At 34.4% G+C, this 21,720-nt stretch overlaps 1 protein-coding gene and 1 pseudogene across 25 annotated transcripts in view; both read right to left on the reverse strand.

Annotated features, from left to right (window-relative positions):
* RALYL (RALY RNA binding protein like) overlaps window positions 1–21,720 on the reverse strand; it is a 652,666-nt gene that overhangs the window by 211,623 nt on the left and 419,323 nt on the right. The window lies entirely within an intron of this gene.
* Window positions 145–21,459, reverse strand: LOC138381887 (26S proteasome regulatory subunit 7-like; annotated as a pseudogene).

The raw sequence follows: 21,720 nt of genomic DNA on the forward strand, positions 1-21,720 counted from the left end.
GAGAGAAAAAAAGACTCTCAAATTTTATTTTCAAAACTGTCTTCTTTACTTTGGTGAACACTAAATCTTGTATCATCTTTAAATCATGCCTTGGAAAGCTTTAGAAAGCCCACCTGGAGTGTGCAGTAAATATTCAATGAGTCATTAGGGGACCTACAGAATATGAACACAAGTACAGCATGTGAAAACATGACTATTCAATTTTAAAAACCTTTGGCTTCCAACTTTTAAGACCATTTAAAGAAATGTTTGTAAGAGAATAGTATAACATAGAAGGTGCCAGGATTTTAGCTTGTAACTACCTGATCTTGATTCTATGCGGAAAAAATTTATGTTTTGCTGTTGTTATTTTCTTGGGTGGATGATGCATGTGTTTTCAGTAGCATAAATATCTCTGTTCCCACCTGGATCAGATTAACCTGATTTTTTTATTGTAAAATTTAGGATTCCACATATGATCCCTTAATCAAATTACTTTAACTCTTTTTTTCATATATTCAGTACAAATATTTTGTGTACTTAAATATGCCATCTTGTTGATATAATAGTAAGCAAAAATAGACATGATTATTTATGTAGTTTTTATTTTAGTGGAGAATACAGACATAATCAAGTGATCACATGAATGAATATATCCTTTAAGTTTAAAAATAGGTGCCCTGAAAGTAGATTTGTGGTCCCATAAAAAACTGTCGTTGACAGTGAGTGGTCCACTCTTCTCTGAGACTGAGTGGGTGAGTTCTGTGGAAGAAGTCTTAAAAGAATGGAGGCATGGGTGACAATAATTATTAGTGAGAGAATTACTGAGATTGGTGTTAAGTTCAGAGGAATATGTTAATCTAAGAACAAGATGATGATACATAATTGGTATTCAACAAATAATGTTGATAGAAGTTATTCATATGCTAAATTTTTTACCAATGTGTAAACATAGTCTACTCAACCATTCATTACTCAAATTAAGATGATAATGATTAGTTAATAGAAGTCCATGCTTCCTACCCCATGGAACAAATACTTATTAAGTATATACTTGTACAAGGGGACAGATGAAGGTAAGACAGCCATGGTCTTAATCTTCAAATTTTACTTATAATAGAAATGATGTGAATCTTAAGGTGTTCAAAAAATGTTTTAATAAGGCTACCAGTTAAAATATTTATTTATATCAAAGAGAATAAATGTATCCAGTAACCTGACATTCTAAATCATAATTCTAGTTTTGCAAAAGTGGCTGTGAGTAGTGATAGAAGGCCCTGTTATGTGTCAATAAATATATGACTAGAGTTAATCCCATGCAGATTGCCATACATGACGTTTTGGGAAATTTCAGGGGAAACAGAATTAATTCTTTCTATTCTAGGGGATACTGTAAAAATGTAAGGCAAAGTGTATGTATGTGAGTTGGTGCCTATGACATGAATGGGTTAGTAATAGCTGTCTAAATATACTGAAACTGCTGGAAAAGAAAATAAATTACTGAAAACATCACCTAATACTAAAGCCACCTACAGAGTTTTAGGTATTTGTTACAGCAACACCCCACTTATAAGTATCGAAATCTGTATTAGTTTCATGTTACCACTGTAAGAAATTATAATCTCAATGCCTTAAACTACAGAAATTTATTCTCTTAAAATCTGGAGGTCAGAAATTTAAAATTCAGTTGTAGGCAATGTCACATTCCATCTGGATGCTACAGAGTAGAATCTGGGGAGTCTATTTCCTTTCCTTGCCTTTTTCAGCATTACAGGCTGCTTGAATTCCTTGGCTCACGGTCCCTTCCTTCCTCTTCAAAGTGCATTATTCCAATTGCAGGTTTCATTGTCATAGCTCCTTTTCCTCACTTTGCTCCTCTTGCTTCCACCTCATCAGGACCCTTATGATTGTACTAGGCCCACCCAGATAATCCAGGGTAAACCCTTCCCATCTCAAGATCCCATCTACAAAATTCCTTTTGCCACATAAATTAACATACTCACAGATTCTAGGGATTAGGGCATGGACATTTTAAGAATGCTTTTATTCTGTCTATCACATGAAATAAATGAAATACCATTCAGCAAGTTTCTCTGACTGGTAATCTTCTAGGGCTTCTTCTCTCTCATAACCAGTCCTATTATCACTGATTGGCCAGATTATACCTCTGATGTAGTTTGCCCCCCTCTGTTCCTATTATCGCTGCCTTTTTCCACTAGAACATTTCCACTAGTAATGTACAGGTCTCTCAGCTCGAATCCTTCAATTGGTCAATCTAAGTTGCACGTTTCTGCCACAATGTTCTTTCTAACCCCCCCACATTTTGGTACTTCTTGGTTAGGTGGCTTCCAAATAACTAGAGAATAACATTGAAAATTCTTAGCATGCCATTTGTGATCTTCCACAATCTGGTCTCAACTTTTCTTTCACGGTCATTGTTTATGCCACCTTTAACATGTGGCCAATCCACGTAAGTCCAAGTTGTCCAATAAACATAACTTTCCATTAATAGAATGTGTCCATGATATTTATTTTTTGAAAGGCCCTCCTTTCTATCTTATCTGATTCAGATAAAACATCTGTCTTGAAGTTTTCCCCAACACCCTAATTTGGGATTTATTTCTCCTTCTAATAATTTATTTATATTAATTACAATCTAATAAAACTCTAGTGTGATTTTTAAATATAATTAAATGTAAATATTTCTTACTGCCTCTTCCACAAGATTATAGGCTCTTTACAAATAAAGTCAGTTTCCTAAGTAACTTTATGTTTTCCATAGTTCCCAACACTCTTTGTACTTAGCAGATGCTCACTAAAATACTAGGGTGGGGGGAGGGGATGGGTGCATACCTACATGATGAGTGCGATGTGCACAGTCTAGGGAATGGACACGCTTGAAGCTCAGACTCGGGGGGATGGGAGGGCATGGGCAATATATATAACCTGAACTTTTGTACCCCCATAATGAGCTGAAATAAAAAAAAAAAAGAAACAATCCGTTGAGAAGTTTGCACACACAAACTTACTTAAAAGTCATTATGTTGAAAAGGATAGTGCTAAATGTGGTTTAACATCATGAAAGAAAATGAAGTAAATTACCGATACCCTTGTTTGTGATTTTTAGGGAAATGATTCTCTACTCCTTTAACTTAAGAATCAATCATGATATCCAATACTTCATGCTTTGCATTCTGTGTGTATGTGTGTGCTATTACAATTTTTATGTCTTTCCTTTACTAGTTTATCAGAGTAAATCAATCCTTAGCAAAAATCCATTCAGGTCCTTGCACCTACTGATCCACCAGAACAGGGCAAACATAATGTCTGGACATTATTGGCAAAAGAGAGAACATAAATTGCAACAGTAAAGACTCAATATTTAGTGGTACAATAGCACTTGGTTGGTGTTCTTCTCCTGTAGGCCCTGCTATTTACAGTTACATGGAGGATGCTACTGACTTAATAAAGATCGCATTTATTATGTGAATAGTTTTCAAAAGTGGTGATGGATTTGTACTGACAAAATTTATTTTCAATTAATATTCCATGTGATCAGAGATTAGAGGACCAAGATTAAACTCTAATTATAAAACAAGATAAAAGTTGCTTATCCATTTAGTTGAAACTTTTGATCCTTATACTGGATGCTGATCATGCTTTATTGTATCAAGTAGGAATCAGTTACAGAGAGAAGTTTCACCTCTAGGTACATTACGTAGAAAGAGATTTACTACATGGCATTAAATAGCCTTTAGGATCATTGGGAGGAATGAAGAAACAGACTTCAAATTAAGCTTTTATCTATGGCCCTCAAAGATACAAGTGCAGAATTGTGCAGCCAGATGAGTTGCTGCCATTTCTATGCTCAGGAAGTGACTTTTTCAGTGTAAAGTAGACCTTATTTTAGAATCATGCCACCCTTGCCACTGCTACAACCAATAAGCCTCAAGCATTAGGAAACAATAACCAGCTCCTGATCCATGCTGTGCCTCTTACAGTCTACACCAGCAAAATAGATGCCACATGTTTTGCATTTTTAGCTTTCCAGTTTCTGCAGCAGAGGAAGGAATACTAGAAAGATGTTGGAATGGATGCTGCATTGAATCTAAAGATTAATTTTGCGAGAAATAATATTTTAGGTCTTGAAACCCATGTACAGGTTTTGCAGGCTTCAGGGTAGAGGTCTTCCACATCTTCCATTAGATTTATTCTACAATATTAGAATTTTTAAAAGCTATTGTAAATGGTATCCCCTTAAAATTTCATATACTTTATGTTTTATTGCTACTGCTGGTATACATTATTAATAGAAAGAAAAATGATTTTGCATTTCTAAACTAACAATAATTGATTAAAACAGTCTATATTGTTTCAAATTTTCTATATATTCAATCTAGTTATCTGTAAATAAAGATTGAAGATCATTTTTATTCCTTTCTTCAATGGCTATGACCTCCAGTGTAATACTGTAAGTGATGAAGTGGGCATCTTTTTCTCACTCTTGATTTCAAGGCAAAAAGTTTCAATAATTCATTACTAAGTATGATTTTACTTATGTGCATATATTTTTCTTTTCAGAAATTTGTTACACTAAAGACATTCCTTTCTATTCTAATTTTCCAAGAAATTTTTTTAAAATCATGATAAGATATTAAATTTGGTCAAATATATAATTTTTTCTCATTTGTGAATATTTTGGCTTCTTTTTAAATATTTCACCATATCTGCATTTCTAGAATAAACCCAATAGGATCATGATGTTTTATACTTTTTATGGATCATTACATTTAATTTGCTAATATTTTGCTCTTATTTAGGACTTCTGCATCTATGCACATGAGAAACCTTGGATTATATTTTCTCCAGTGATTTTAGGATCACTTCTTTTGCATGTGCTTTCTCTCTCCCTAGAATACCCCTTTCCTTCCTTTCCTCCAGAAATATTGGACTCACTCTTCTGTGCTCCAATAGCAACCCAGGCATGCCTCTGTGGTGAGCCTCTCCACCTCCACATAAGATACTGGGGGAGAAAGAATACCTAACGTTTGTACTATAGGAGGTACTCAATTGCTCTTTTTTGAATTAAATGGGGCTATGCTTAGTTCCTTATGGATGTACTCAGATAATGATTTGGAGGTCTTACTCTTCATTTTTAAATCTTTCTCAATTCACTCTCATTTCAACTACTTGATGAAAATAAGCTATTCTTATTAAAATGCACAGATTAATCTTCTTCCAGCAAAGAGATTTAGAGAGCTAAGACATAATCTATTATTATACTTTCACCTAGCCAGAGATGGCTAAAATACCCAAGATTCAGATGCAAGAGAGATGTGTGGAGAAAGATGACCCTCCTCGTAATCCAGAATGCTATACTCTATATATGACAGAAATCAAAGTCCCTCTGGTTTTCCTTTAGTAGCAGTTCATCACAACACCATTTATCATTTCTGGATTCCTTATAAAGTCATTCTGACTAACAGTACAAAATGTTTGTAGTCTAATAAAACTGAAGAAAGTTATTTTAACTTTTATCTTTAATAAATACCAGCCATGTGGAAAGTCTCCAAAACTGTGCTTTGACTTGCCTGTAAAATGTCATAAATGTAAAACGTTTACAGATGCTAGATTTCTTTTTGCTTTTAATCTTAAAAATCACTCTTACAAAAATAAGGATTTTAGCACTCACTCCATTCTAAAGAGGTTATGTCCTCCCCCCACCCCCAGAGACTCACATTTCTATGACTTTCCTTCAGTGGTGATAAATTTCTTAAAAAATTATGAAATAACAGATGATATCTCCAAAATCTGGGTCCTCACAATCCAAATTTAGAATTTACCAGATACTTTCTCCTCTTTCCTTTTCTGAATTTATTGTAATTATTTAATGTTTGGCTATAGGACTTAAAGACTGATTCCCACTTCTATGTTATTTGCATGTGAAAAAGGCAGAAAATTTTATTCATAAATTTTTTTATATTAGAAATTTCTTTTTATCTTCATCTATTTTGGTTTTAAATTTTTCTAGCCTTATTGAAGTATAATTGATAAATAAAAATTATATATATTTAAGGTGTATAATGTTTTGACATATATATACATCGAGAAATGATTACCACAATCAAGTTAATTAACATATCCATCACCTCATATGGTTATCTTTGCGTGATGAGAACATTTATGATTTACTCTCTTTGCACATTTCAAGTATACAATGCAGTATTATTAACTATAGTCAACATGTCATACATTAGATCTCCAGAACTTATTAATCCTGCATAAAGGAAACTTTATACTCTTTGACCAATATCTTTCCATTTCTTCTATTCCTTAGCCCCTGAGCAACTATCATTCTATTCTCTACTTCTATGAGTTCGGCTTTTTTAGATTCCACAAATAAATGAGATCATGCAGTATTTGTCTTTCTGTGCCTTGCTTCTTTCACTTAGCATCATGTCCTCTAAGTTTATTCATGTTGTTGCAAATAAGAGGATTTCTTCCTTTTTTAAGGCTGAATAATATTCCACTGTATATATATGGCATATTTTCTTTATCCATTCATCCACTGATGAAAAATTAGGTTGATTCCATATCTTGGCTAGTGTCCATAAGGCTACAATGACCTTGGAAATGCAGAAATCTCTTTGATATACCAATTTCATTTTCTTTGGATATACCCCCATAGTGAGATTGCTGGATCATATAGTAGTTCTATTTTTAATTTTTGAGGAAACTCAATACTGTTTTCCATAATGGTTGTACCAATTTATATTCACACCAACAGTGTAAAAGGGTTCCCTTTTCTCTACACTTGATAACACTTGCTATCATTTCTTTCTGATAGCGTCCATTCTAACAGGTGTGAAATAATATCTCATTGTGGTTTTGATTTGCATTTCCCTCATAATTAGTGATATTGAACATTTTTTACAAATAACTATTGAACATTTGTGTGTCTTCTTTTGAGAAATGTCTTTGCTCATTTTTAAATCAGGTTATTTTTTTCCTTGCTATCAAGTTATCTGAGTTCTTTATATATTTCAGTTATTAACCCATTTATCATATGTATTGTTTGCAAATATTTTCTCTCATTCTATAGGTTGTTTCTTCACTCTGAGTTAAATGAATTTAAGTTGATTTTTGTACATGAGGGTGAGACCGGGGGTCTAATTCTTTTCTTCTGCATGAACATATTCAGCTTTCCCAGCACCATTTATGAAGAAATTGTTTTTTTTTCCCTTTTGTGTGTTCTTGGCACATTTTAATTGACGATAAATGTGTGGATTTATTTCTGAGTTCTCCATTCTGTTCCTTTGGCCCATATGTGTGCTTTTATGCCAGTACCATGCTATTCCGATTACTGCAGCATCAGAGTATATTTTGAAAGCATCTTAATCATTGGACACTTATTGGCCTTTGTTTGTATCTTGTTATTTTGTCACTTAACATTCTTAGATGATAGGATTCCAAGGTCTCCTCCAAACACACTGATGAATATTATATTAATGTATTATTTAAAACAGAAATTTTTCAAAAGAAGATAGACTAATGACCAACAAACATATGAAAAAATGCTCAACATATTTAATCATCAAGGAAATGCAAATCAAAACCACAATGAGATATCACTTAACTTCAGCGGGAATGGCTTATATCAAAAAGTCCCAGGGCGGGGGCGCCATGGATCACGCCTGTAATCCTAGCACTCTGGGAGGCTGAGGCCAGTGGATCACTCGAGGTCAGGAGTTGGAGACCAGCCTGAGCAAGAGCAAGACCCTGTCTCTACTAAAAATAGAAATAAATTATCTGGCCAACTTAAATATATATAGAAAAAAATTAGCCGGGCATGGTGGCGCATGCCTGTAGTCCCAGCTACTCGGGAGGCTGAGCCAGTAGGATCGCTTAAGCCCAGGAGTTTGAGGTTGCTGTGAGCTAGGCTGACGCCACAGCACTCACTCTAGCCAGGGCAACAAATGTTGGTGTGGAGAGATAGGAACACTCATACACTGCTAGTGGGACTGCAAACTAGTGCAACCTTTATGGAAAAGAGTCTGGAGATACCTCAAAGAACTAAAAGTAGAACTACCATTTTATTCCGCAAACCTACTACTGGGTATTTATACAAAGGAAAAAAAGATATTCTCTAAAAAAAGACACTTGCACTCAAATGTAGCACAATTCACAATTACAGCACAATTCACAATTGCAAAGATATGGAAACAACACAAGTTCCCATAAATACATAAGTAGATTAATAAAATGTGGTATATGTATACCATGGAGTACTACTCAGCTATAAAAACGGTGAACTAATACCTCTTGTATTAGTACTAATCTGAATGGAGCTGGAGACCATTCTTTTAAGTGAAGTGTGACAAGAATGGAAAAACAAACACCACAAGTATTCACCATTAAATTGGAACTAACCGATCAACATATATGTGCACATATGTAAATAATATTTATCAGAAATCAAGCAGGTGAAGAGGGGAGGAGGGGCTAGGTGAAATCACACCTAACAGGTACACGGCACACTATCTGGGGGATGGGCAAGGTACAAAAGCAATTTATGTAACCAAATCATTTGTACCCCCATAATATTCTGAAGTAAATTTAAAAAAATGAAATAAAATACAGATTACAATGTCAGAAATGTAAGAAAGTGGGTATCACTAAGATACAATGAATATTAAGAAGTTAAGAAAACGATATCATAAGTAATTTTACAGGGAAAAGTGATTGTTTAGAAAAAAGGAGAAATTTTTGAAAAGTATAACTTGCCAATAAAGATATGAAGAAAGAGAAAAAAACATAAAAAGGCAAGTTTTACCTAGAATTGCTTTATGTTACAAATATGGATATTAAAGTTAAAGAAAATGAGGAATAGAGAAATAGCTCAGTCAACTAATTGCAATTGAGGGAGGAGTTAAATAAATGAAATACTTTGAGGGCCCATTTATCCATTTTAATTCTTTTTTATTTCAATAAAGAGTAGGGGAATTAATGGAAATGAATATATTATCTTTCTCATTTTGTTCCCAACTGTAAAGTGCAAAAGAAATGAACTGAGCAGAAAGGCAGATAGGAGAATGGGAAATGAAAATAAGAATCAAAAGATATACTTCACAGTGCTTGCATTGTAAGAGTAACTACAATAACCATCTTAGCAATTTCAGTGACACAAGTGTTTTCAAGATGTGGTGGGAAGCTAAGCATAGCGCCAAGTGCTTGTAGTCCCAGCTACTCAGGAGGCTGAGGCAGGAGGATTGCTTGAGCCCAGGAGTTTGAGTCTGCAATGAGCTATGACCACACAACTGCACTCCAGCCTGGGTGGCAGAGTAAGATCCTATCTCTTATAAAAAATAAAACATAAAAATTAAAAAATGTAGTGGGAAAGTTAATGAATACTCAGAACAATGATATAGTATAAGCTTTTTGCAGAAAATAAAAGAAATTTTTAGAAAACTTCTGTAGAACATTTCATAGAACCCTAAAAAGACAATGCGCCACATGTAGCTTGAATAGGTTCAGTGATTTTACTAATTTTACAACGTTTTTTCATTATGACAATGCTCTGTATCTCAAGTGAATATCCCAGATAACAAAGATACTTTTCTATACGAAGCAGTAAGTTACTAAAAAACTTAGATTGCAGTGTCCTCAAAGGATCAGACTCTAAAATAAATTTGATCATCTATGTGGAATAAGGCCCTCGTCTATCAGGAAACCAATTAACACAATCATCTGAGTGAAACGATATTGCTGTTTTCACTCAGGTATTTTTTTCCATTTAGTATGCTTCCATATGTTTTTAGTACATATACACAACATCAACACAGGAGAGAACACAGGAAATTATACTCATAGGCCCTAAGATCAATTTATACATATGGCAGGCACTTAATAAGTGATTGTTAATTGATTTAATGAATTTGTGTAGTATAAGAACACATCTTATATTTTGGTAACTTGAAATAGACTAGGTTAAATTAAACTTCAAGGAACAATATTTTTTTGGATGAACTAAAAATTCTAACATTAATTTCAGCAATTAATTTTGTAATATTTCCCAATACAATAAAATGAAAACATGATTACCCCTGGATTAGAATTCATAAAGCTGCAATAATTGTTTCAAGTTTGTGAATAATGTTTCTTTATTTTTTAATCTGAAAGGACTATTTGTAATATCTATCATCAAGACAAAGCTAATTGAGTTGTTAGAAAAAAAGATATTTACACAACATTGCCATATTTGTGTATTACACAAAAGTAAAAGCACATATATTTTTTTATTTTTTCTAGAAACAGGGTCTTCCTTTGTTGCCCAGGCTGGACTTGAACTCCTGGGCTCAAGCAGTCCTCCTGCCTCAGCCTCCCGCATAGCGGAGACTACAGGCACTAGCCACTACACCCAGCTAAAAAGTGTACATCTAAATAAAGATTTTAGATATCAAATGAAGGAAAACTATGTTTTCCATAATCGGGGGAAAAATGGGAAATAAAGAATTATATGTTAGAAAAAGGAGTAAATTAGAACATGCATGATGAGGAAAATAATGTTTGAAAAAATTTAAACAAACAATGTAACGTATTAAGATAGGGAAATTGCACATCCGCAGTTTGCCAAACATGATGTTCTCTTTCATACCTAGTCCCCTCTATGTGTGCTGCTCCTTTTTCTGTTGACATATATCTTTCCATGTTACAAGACTCAGTTCACATGTCACCGCTTTTGTGATGCTTTTCCCAACTGTTCAAGGCACAGTTACAGTCAGTTGTGCTACAACACTTGTTTTGAAAACATGAATTTGTTCCAAAGCAATTGCTATAAAGACAAAAATTTAAGGTTGGCTGTGCATGATTTCCTCTGTGAGAAATGTATGGAGAATGCAAAAAATGGATACTCAGCTGGGTATCCAAGCTATATAGGAAAAACATCCCCCCCTCCCCACCACATACACACACCACAAACAAGCACCAGCTCCCCCCATTCACTGGGTGTGTTATAAGCCACATCCATCTGCATCTGGTACAAACTTTCCTCTGTTTTCAGCTTACCTTCCTTCTACCCCACAATAATTCACAAGCTGCAACACTCAGTGCCCACTTCCAAAAGCAAACTTCAAATTTTAAGGTAAAAATACCCTAATCATTATGTCATGTATGATATTTTTTATACATATATTAACATAATATATGTATATTATGGGTTGCAGTGTAGAAGATGGTGGAAGTTGGATGAAGTGCAGGAAGGAAATCAGTGTGAAGACTAGTGCAATAGCCTCACCTGGTGGCATGGAGTTGATGGGTGACAAGGGAGAGAGAAAAAAGTAGACTGCTCCTTCTCCCTCAGCTCCAATCAATCAATCATCACCCAAAACCACTAATTTCACCTCATAGCTATTCTTCTATTCTTTTTCTCCACATGTCTTATCAACTCTAGCTGAAGATCTCATTATCTCTTATGCTTATGACTACAGCAGCTTCCTTCTCTCCATTATGGACTAAATGTTTGCAGCCCCCTAAAATTCATATGTTGAAGCCATAACCTCCAATATGATTATGTTTGGAGATGGAGCCTTTGAGAGGTGATTAGGATTAAGTGAGGTCATGAGGGTTCTTGCCCCTGTAAGGAGAGAAACCAGGGAGCTTGCTGTCTCCATGCTCCCACAAAGAAGAGGTCATGTGAACACATAGGATGGAGGCTGCCTACAAGCCAAGAGAACAGTCCTCAGATAAAATCTGACTATGCCAGCAGTTTAATCTTTGACATCCCAGCCTCCAGGACTGTGCAAAAATAAATTTCTTTTGCTTAAACCTCCCAGTCTATGATAATTTGTTGTGGCAGCCTGAGCTGATACATCCTCATAAATACAAACTCTACTCTGACATGGGCACAAGGTATGTATTTGAACCATGTATGACCTTTGAAACTCTTGATTCACTTCCCCACCTGTAGAATTAAGTATCTTAAAATGTCATGCCAGTTCTTTCATGATTTTAATTCTGTGCACCTCTTCAGCTTCAACTTTTCAGTTCCAACCTTCCAAATCCCAAAGTCTTTGTAGTTCTTTGAACACAGATAGTGTTTTTCCATCAGTGCTTTTGTTCACACAACTTCTCTGTTTAGTATATCATTTCTCTTCATTTTCAAGTGCAAATCTAATTTCTTTAACTTGGAGATCAATCATCGGCATCTTCAGAAAGCTTTGCCTCAGGCTAGTCTATGCTTTCATAATTCCCATTGCATATCTTTCATCACCGTCTTGGACACATCTCTTAATATTTGATTATAAGCTCCTTGAAGGCAATGATCATTTTCCTTGCCTTAATTCCTTCACTACTACCAGATATATAGTGGGTATTCAATAAATATTTATTAAATAAACAGACAAATCTGCCCAGGATAAGTATCATGTATTCAGTAAATGACAGTTAAAACTATTATTTGTTTTTGTTTTTACAATTTTGAAGACTTTTGTTTGTGTGAAATGCCTATTAACAAGTCTATGTAAGGTTAGCATTCCAATTTTAAACAGTGTTTTCATTTGAAAGCCTTTGGGGCTCAGTTGTATGTCAGAAAGGAGTAGCACTGAAGACTTAATGACCTTATTTACAGCTTCCAAGAAATCCTTCTCAATAGCAATTTTCACCATGCTCTCCTTCTCAATAGCAATTTTCACCATGCTCTGACCATAAACATACCAGCTTCTGTGCAAATGCTTCTAATGTCAGCACCGGTGCTATCTGGACACAGTTGTGCTAACAATTTAAATCTGGTATCTTTCAACACTTACTGAATAAGCATGAATGTTAAAGATGTGGGTCTGACCCTCTAGATCAGGTAAGCTAAACTCAATCTTTCTATCCATCTCTCTGGTCTCATCAGTGCTGGATTCAAAGTATCAGGTCAGTTAGTGGCCCCAGCACTTTAATATTGCCTTGAGGATCAAAACCATCCAGCTAGTCAATTAGTTCCAACACTGTCCTGTACTTCACTGACCTCCCCAGCACCATCTCCAGACTGAGCCCCTCCAACTGCACCAATTTCATCTAAATTGGTAGGCAGGCTTTCTTTTTCCTGGCAATTTCAAAGAGCTCATGAACCATTCCAGTCCCCTTACCTATGTTCTTCTGTACAAGCTCAGATCCAATAATTCAAATGAAGCGAGCGTCAGTCCAATAGTCCAAGCAACTGCCCAAACACAGACTATTCTGCCTGTACCTGGTAGATGAAAGAGCAGCACACCTTTGTGAGTCTCAATGTCAAGGTTAACAAATCTCTCTGGATAAAGTAGTGGGGTTTCACCTACTTCCTGCAATTTCTCAATGTGTTTCTTACAACCACCAAAATCACTGTGACATCAGATTTTTATTCCACCTGGGTCAATCTTAGGATGTAGTAGAATGTGGATTTAATACTTATTTCTGTACACACCGACTCTCATCCTTTCCTCAATGTCAGTAGGTGCCACCTGATCATTAAGGTCCACCAAAAAACTTGGCAAACTGGTTCACGTTGATAATGTATTGTATTTCTGGCCCTCCAAGTCTGCAACGATTACCTTTGTACAGCTTGCAACCCGTAAATGTTGTTCATTCTGGAGCATTTGCTTATCTGCAGCCAAATCCTCGAATGCTGGTGGGGCCAGGTGAGTGTCAGATTCTTTAATATCAGTGAGTTCACTAATTTGCTTGAGAAGTTGTTCAATGTCATCCTCAACTTGCTTAATCTTCCTAGAATAAGTGCTTTGACCACAAGTTTTCAGCAAGCAAGTATCCCCCTTAACCAGAGATTAAATGGGCTTTCCATCCTTCTTATTCTCTTTTAGCTTTTTGCTGTTTAGCACTGAGGTAATCTGGCACTTTGGAAGATTCAAGTGTCTCAGCTCTTTGGTAATTACGCAGCCTTATTATTATTTTTTTATGCACTATTGTTAGTCAACTTTTAGCTTTCTGCAGGAAGTGTGAAAGAAAGAAAGAGAATCTAGAAAGAACTCCATTTTTAGTTCTTTGAGGCATCTCCATACTGTTTTACATAGTGGTTGTACTAGTTTACATTCCCACCAACAGTGTATAAGTGTTCCCTTTTCACTGAGAATCAACCTAAGTGCCCAACAACTGATGAGTGGATAAAGAAACTGTGTGTGTGGGGGTAAATATATACACCCTCCCACACACACACCATGGAGTACTACTCAGCCATAAAAGAGAATGAAATAATGTCTTTTGCAGCAACTTGGATGAAACTGGAGATTGTTATTCTAAGTGAAGTATCTCAGGAATGGAAAACAAACACCACATGTTCTCACTTATAAGTGGGAGCTACACAAGGGGTGTATATGGTCATAAAGTGGTGTAATGGGCATTGAAAACTAAGAAGGGGGAAGATGGGAGGGGAGTGAGTGACAAAAATCTACCTATTGGGCACAATGTACACTATTCTGGTGATGGGTACACTAAAAGCCCTGACTTCAGCATTATACAATCCATCCATGTAACAAAAACCACGTGTACCTCCGAATTTATTAAATAATAAAAAAGGAAAAAACTCCATGCTGAAATAGATTTAAACAATTTTTCTGACCTTTGTGGCCTCTTTTAAATTTCTTCATCATCTGCCTGTTGTTTGTATTAAAAAATGCTATGTGCGGGGCAGAGAAGGACATTTGTATAAAAAGTAATTCAAAAAGCTGGCAATCTAACTATAGTAATCAGGAGTTATCCATTCTCATGTAGTCAATGTCAAAAAAAGTGGAAAAGCAAGGTGTTCTTGTATAACTTACAATATAGGTAGAATTTGAAATTTAGGACTAATGATATTTTTCAGTCAGCTGATAATTTAAGAGAAAAGTATTATCACTTGACTTCACTCTGAAGCACACATCCTGAAAAATCTATAGCTCCAGCAATCCAAAGAGGTTCAACCCCCTACAAATGAAGAAATAGAAAGTGGTTTTATTTTCCCGTTTTGCCGTGTATGTTTATTTCTTGAAAAATGCTATCTGGGTTGGGTAAAGGGAAAGTAGTACAGGCTAATAATTTAGACTAGAAGTACATGCATTGAAGGTACATTGAAAATGTTATAAAAAAGTCATCTCCTATGAGTGCCAGGTTAGCTATTGCTCTAAGTTTTCCTTAAAAACAGCTTTACCTGAGAAAGTAGCTAAAGTAATTGCATCTTTTATTTTTTTTTATTGCACAAAATATCAGTAAATACTGCTGGTTTTAAGCCTTTTCCATTCAGAAGCAATCTTTATTCTTTTCTATTTCCAGGTTTATCACCAGTTTAAATTGTTAGATATAATATGTTGTAGATAACACTTTTCAGATTCAAAAAGCCTCTGAAAAACACATTTTTGTGGGGATCATTAAGAAATAGGCAAATTATTTATTCTTGATATTATAACATGCCATTTCCTGGTAGGTAACCTGGTCTCATTCCCACTTATACTTTCCTTTATTTCCTTTTAAGGTTATAAGCAGTACATTGACCAGGTTTAACTGTTTATATCATCTCCAGTCCATAATTTAGTGCTGTTGGAAAATAATTGAACCATATTATCCATAATGAATTTTACAAATATAACAATTTTAACTATTTAGTCTATTTAATAAAGGACAAACCAAGATCAAATTTTTATTTTACGCAGGACATTGACAGCTGGAGAAAAACAAGTTAAGCCTTGAAGTCTTAGCACGAATGGCTCTGCCATTATGAAATCTTTCTGCTTCTTCATTCTTTTAATTCCTCATTTCTTCCTGTAAAGTGTGAGAGTGTATTAAACTTTTCCATGTAAATGTAATCAAGCCTAAGCAATGGAAAACATTTTGAGAGGATTATAACCTTTGCACTCCTTTCTGTGTTCTGCATAACTCTGAGCACAGAAGGATCTCAATAATCATTTGCTTGAGGCATAATGATGGCATAACTAGCTGTTATTTAGCTTCTTGGAATCCAGAAGGCTTTTTCTTAGGATTGGGTGGAGAACTTAACTGGTCATATCTGCTATTAAGCATGATCACATTGAAATCCTGGAGACAGCTTCAGAAATCCCATGCACTCATTGTAAAATCAATTTGCTCACTTAACTAATGCTAATTGGGACATGAGATTTGGGAGCACACTGGGAGTATTCAGATATCATTTTGATTGCAACATTCTCATAGAAAATTGATAGGATAAAAGGTGTTATGCCTACACTCAACCTTTGCATATTTGCATGTAAACCATAGGCTAAGATGTATTTCTGCTGTATAGATGTGAAAAATTTCAGGGTCTATTTGGAGAAAGGAATAAGCTTCACTTGTAATATAGTCATAGTATAAGCAACCTAAATTTACTATCTATGTCTCTATATCAGTGATTCCTAGACTTTGGGATTACTTGGATCAAAAAAATTTCAAAGGGAAAATATTCTTTCAAGTAAGGACATTTAAAAATATCTCTTCTCACTATAATTTGTTTAGAAAAAGCTCATCTAATGTTGATAAGCTATTGTGAAAAGGCAAGGAGAGCATCTATAGAAAATGGGGGCTAAAAAAGATAGACTTTTTATAAGTGACCAAAAACATGAAATAGTCATGGATTCCACAGAAAAAACAAAGTTGGCCTTTCAGAGAAACAGAGATGTTTGAATTTGATAATATTTGTATTTGAGGTGTGAATATCATCAAATATTGCTTCCCTAAGTCAAATAACAACTTCTAAAATTTCAGCTCATAATTTAGTTTTGAACATAATGCCCAAATATAATGGTAAGTTTTGTAATTTTGAAGTAAAGTTTAAATTAATACTTTGGGAATCAGGCATATTCCATTCAGCACCCCTATATCTTATTTAAGGATACTTTTGTAAGCCTCTATGAAAAAATTACTCAAAAATATTAGTGGAAAAACAATAGAATTGGTGAATTTGTTACACTTTAACACTTTCTTGTGTTTTTGTTTGTTTGTTTGTTTGTTTTATAGAGATGAATTCTCACTTTTGCCCAGGCTGGTCTCAAACTCTTGGCCTCGAGCGATCCTCCTGCCTTGGCCTCATAAAGTGCTAGAACTACAGGTGGGAGCACCATGCCTGATCTTAATACATATTTTTTAAAAAAGAAATCCCATGTATATCATGGAGTTCTACTCAGCCACAAAAAAACAATGGTGATCTAGCACTTCTTGTATTATCCTGGATAGAGCTGGAACCCATTCTACTAAGTATCCCAAGAATGCAAAAACAAGCACCACATGTACTCACCATCAAATTGGTATTAACTGACTTAACTGACCAACACTTAAATGCACATATAGTAGTATCATTCATCGGGTGTCAGGCAGGTGGGAGGGGGGAGGAGAGGATGGGTATATTCACACCAAATGGGTACAGTGTGCACCGTCTGGGGAATGGACATGCTTGAAGCTCTCACTTGGGTGGGGCAAAGGCAATATATGTAACCTAAACATTTGCACCCCCGTAATATGCTGAAATAAAAAAAATAAAAATTAAAAAAAAGAAGTCCTACAAATAATCTCTGAATTCACCCAAACTATCTGAAGTTACATTATAATTATAAGAAATTAATAAGGATTATCTAAGAAGTTTTGTGGAAAAATTCAAGTTTATATTCAACTTAAATATTTATTTGCTAAACTTTCAGAATAAAATATATTTTTTAAGCACTTTGAAATTGGGCAGTACAATAAATCTTACTTGGCATGAGTTTTATGGTTTATAAAACCTTCATTTTAATAATTTAACTAAGCATATTTACATTTTTAAGAACTCAGCCACTTAAAAGTAGATAGTACTGAATTTTATGTCTTCCTTGTTTTTTATATCTAAAAGTATTGGCATGTATCTTTTTATAATATAATTTTAGCTAAAAATAAGAAGACTAAATCTAAAAAACAAATTTAACTCAAACTGTGTTTACTTTGTCGAAAATTATACTTTAAACATTTAAGAAGAAATTTTAAATTTAGAAGAAATTTACTTTCTTCTAAAATGTTCCATAATCTTGAATTTCATGCGTAACCTGGTAGGTAAGCACTGACCACGCTAACAGGCAAGCAGAGGTCATTTTGTTTAACACAAATTTATTGAGTACCCTGTATATGCCAAAAAAAAAAAAAAATGTTAGGGATAAAAGATAAGTAGTCCTGTCCACCAAGATTATACAGCCTTGGTGAGATAATAATAAAAACTACCTTTGAAAGTACTTCTACAGTACTGTGTGATCATCAGATTGTACTGTTTGGTCTGTGGAATAGGAAGAGCTGGAGAGAGCTACAAGAGAATGTAACATTAGGAGCAATGTTGAAGGATGGGATAGGAATAAAAAGAGCACAGTAGGCAAGAAAACAGGAAACCTAGTTTCTAAACCCAACCCTCCACCAAAACCTGTATACTCCAGTAAGTTTCCACCTTTCTTTAGGCTTCAGTTTAATCACCTGAAAAATGAGAGATTTGAACTGTCAAACCCCAAAGTCTTTTCCAATTTTAAAAATGCTACAACTCTTTTTGATACCTTAGTGGACGTAGTAAAGCAATGCCTATGCTGATCTGTACAGCAGAATTACATAAATACATTTCTAGATATTAGAACTTTTTGGTGTAAACAGATTATAATTTTTTTTCACATATTTTTGTAATCATCACTTCAAGTTCTTTGGAGCCAATTTGAAGTGACTTTCATTGACCAAAATTGGGAAGACTTGAGAACAAAGATAGTTGTAAGGGATTGAAAAGATTAAATATTTAAAAACATGAGTTCTTAATGATAGCAACAAAAATGCTTAATCAGTCACCTTTAAATGATATTGAAGAACCAACTCATTATTTTAAAAACTGATAAAGAATCAAGCCTTTATCTTGATTTTCCTGTACCCACTACACTATAGCATAACTAGAGAGTTGATCAGAGGAAGTTTCTTGTCATAAAAATATTACAGCAAATAAATTTAGAAAGAGTAAAAGGAAATCACTATTTTGGAGTCTTCAATTAAACACTGGATTTAAACAGTGATCATAAATGCTCTCTAAAATCCCAAAAGACACTTAAACAGAGAGTTTTGGTCTCTTAATGGAAGTACTCAACATTACCTATGAAGTAGTCCTGCCAAAATTTGAGCCTAACTCTGATCAAATCTCTAGATTTAATTAATAATTTATAGGAAATAAAGAAACAATAGAAAAAGGTATTAAAAACTAGAAGGTTTAAATCAGCAAAATCCATAGGACAAATTATCATTTTCTTCCATAAATAATTTAAATAGAAAAACAGAAATAAGAAAAAGGGACTTCTTCCTTTTGGAGAAAAAAACAATAATGTAAATATGAATATGACTAAGTAGAACTGGCTTAAGGACAAAGAAAGGGTTTTACAGAATTCCTTTTGTCCTACCAGTTCAATTTATCTTGGAAGAAAAGAAGCAAAATCAAGGAATAAATGGCCATACACTTAGGTGGAGCTCCCTTTGTTTCTCAAAAAATTCATGTAATGAAAGAAAAATATGTCAAAATAACCATCGTCATAAATGAAAGCCATGTCTATATCAAAATAACTCAAAAAGTCTAGATAGTAAGCATGGATATATTTTTAAAAATAGAATGGAAAGATTGTTACAATGATGAAAGATGTTTGATTTGAAGGCCCAATGATTAAGACAAGACTACATATATTGTATAATTCACAATAAAGATTTGACATCCAAAATTTATAAAGTAAAAATGGAAGACAAACATTAGCATAATGGAACAGATTTATCAGAGAAGTGGGTGAATTTAACTCTTATGTCTTAATTTATGGCAAATCAAATAGCACAAAAATGGTAAGAATATATAGTCTGTCTCTCTATATATACTAATAATATTACAAAGCATTTTAGCTGTATATGAATATACTGAATTATACATCCTAAAATAGAATATACACTTTCTTTTCAAGTTCTTCTGGGGATGTATTCAAAATTTGCTCTATGTTAAGCCTTAATTATAACTTCAGTGAATTTCACAATTCACAAATAATATATATGCCTTGTTCTCTAATGACAACATCAAGGTAGAAGTTAAATTTAAAAAACAATCCCCTTCAAAAATATCTTCAAGTAGAAACCTGGAGCCTAAGGAAAAGCAGAAATAAAATCGAAGAACATCTAAAAAATAATTGAGAAACCAAGAATCTATAGTACATAGTCAAAGCTGTCACTACAGGAAAATTTATAGTCTTAAGAAATACACATCAAAATAAGAACAAACAAATTAAATGAATTAATTAATAAACTAAAAAAACCCCTAAAACTAAAATAAATAAATCTAATGAAATAGATGGGAAAAAGCAATACAGGATAAAGACAGAAATTAATGAGACATCTAGAAGGTATAAACATAGTAAAACTAATACAGATCCAGCATATGGTTCTTTCAAAGAATTGATAAACTACTTAGTAAATTAAGAATCAAAAGAAGAAATTACAAAATTAGTAATATTATTGAGAGAAATTATTGAAAGAAAAATTCAAATAAATCTTATTTCTCAACTCTATGTATATAACTTTGAAAATTTAGAACAAATATCTCTTCTTCTGAAGGGATATTAAACCCAAACAGGCCAAATGTATTAGAAGAAATTGAGAAAATTGTAAAGTTCCATGTTAATATCATTTCAAATGTAACCACCCAACAAATTTCCATGGAACAGATACTTATACTATTATTTAATACTCTATTTTTCCCCTCAATTGGTAACCAATTAAATTTGAATAACCTACTTAAAATCTATTTCTCGTTCCATTCATATAGGTGGCATTTCCTGACTTCTGATTTTATCTTATGATGATATTAGTAACCCTACCCTCTCTTTCACCCCTTTCCACCTTCAACCTACAAACATGAGCTACCTGTAATTTTATATTTTGATTGCTGATATGGGGGAATATATGCATTCAGTTATGGTCTTGTATCCACAAATCTGAGTTTCATCAGGTTGAATACAAGAGGCAAAAGCAATATATGATGTTTATATTATTGTGACTATATAAAGCCAAATGGTTATTAATGTCCTTTCTGACAGTTTGCCTTGACCTCTCCCCCACTCTTAGCTCACTGTCACAGATATGGCCTTCCTTTTTTCTGGCATTTGCTTCTCTCTTCATCAAGGACTTTTGACGTCTCAAGCTTATTATTACACTGCTTAGATCCCCAGCAGGAAGAGCCTCTGCAGCTGGAGGTGCTGCCAAAAAACCACCTTTCTTCAGCTGACAGCCATTTCCAGATTGCCTCCCATGACCAAGGGTGCACTCTTCAGGGGTAGTCTTCTTCTGTTGACTGATCCAAGGAGAGGTATAAAGACTTTCCCATTGGGGATTTATGGGGTGCAGCTCAGACCGTATCAACTCCAGAACTTCCCTTAGGGTCAGCTGAGGTTGTTGATGCTGCCACACAGTTTCACTTCTGTCTCTGCCTAATCCTGCTTCCCCACACATCACCCCCGCTTTTAAGGTGTTGATCTCTACAGCAGTTCCTAATGAAAACCCTGCGTACTAATTTCCACGTTTGTTTCCTGTAGAACATAACCTGCAACAATGCTGTTTTAGTCAGACTAGCACCCTGGCCGGTAATTTGGAAATATGTCAATAAACAGAATGTCCATACATCCTGAAACCACTAGCACTAAAGAAAAACCTACTGGTACCCTTTTGCACTCATCCCTCTTGTAATGAACTGTCTTCCCTGGGAACAAGGCA

This window comes from Eulemur rufifrons, chromosome 3 (assembly GCF_041146395.1).
Source record: "Eulemur rufifrons isolate Redbay chromosome 3, OSU_ERuf_1, whole genome shotgun sequence".
NCBI lineage: Eukaryota > Metazoa > Chordata > Mammalia > Primates > Lemuridae > Eulemur > Eulemur rufifrons.